This window comes from Brassica napus, unplaced genomic scaffold (genome assembly GCF_020379485.1).
Source record: "Brassica napus cultivar Da-Ae unplaced genomic scaffold, Da-Ae ScsIHWf_1115;HRSCAF=1585, whole genome shotgun sequence".
NCBI classification, from domain to species: domain Eukaryota; kingdom Viridiplantae; phylum Streptophyta; class Magnoliopsida; order Brassicales; family Brassicaceae; genus Brassica; species Brassica napus.
Window position 1 is genome coordinate 169003 of NW_026014540.1, and position 823 is coordinate 169825.

Consider the following 823-nt stretch of genomic DNA (forward strand, 5'->3'; position numbering starts at 1 on the left):
TTAGGAGAAATATGGTGATTTTGGAGTCTTTTGGAGCCTTTGGAGGTGCAGAGTTGCACAGACGCGTCAGATGTTTAGCTATGGATGGAGACCTTCTGACCGTTATATTGATCCCATATTTTGACATAAGATAGAGCTTTAAGTTAGCTTTCCAATGCCACCGGTCACAGTTCAGTCGGCATCCTGTAGCAGACGTTATGCCCGTTTTACTGAAGAGTGGTCAATCTGCCTCGCGAGAGGAAGCTGCCGAGAAGAGGAAGCCACGTCGATCGATGCAGCATTTTGTACGTCGATCGATGGAGATCCCAGATCGTGGGCCTTGTATATTTTATGACTGCGTGAAACCCAGAAGCCAAAAATTACCAAAATACCCTTGGACGACCAGTAGCCCTATTTATGTCATTTCTAAGCCATTGTTGACGGCTACGCTTTTACACGCTTTCTGTTTCATTGTTTCACTGAGAGGACAGAAGGGAGGAACTCCTATCAGAGTCCTCCTGGAACTCCTTTGGTTTTATTTATCTATTTCATTTCAGTTTTATATCTATCCATCTATGATTTATGTTTTCATGTCTGAGTAGATCCACCTGTTGGATCCAGGGTTCAGATAGGTTTGTGGGATTAGCCCCAAACTATAGATCTGCCTTGTTGTGATATTCATGATAGATTTATATTCATTGCTTGTTTTAGCCTTGCTAACTAGAACTTGATCATAGAATTGCATACTCAAGCACCCTTGTTATCCCATCCTGACATCTATCTATCATATTAGGACTGCTAGAGAGGGTTAACCGCCAATTTAGTATCTTAATAGGGCATATCA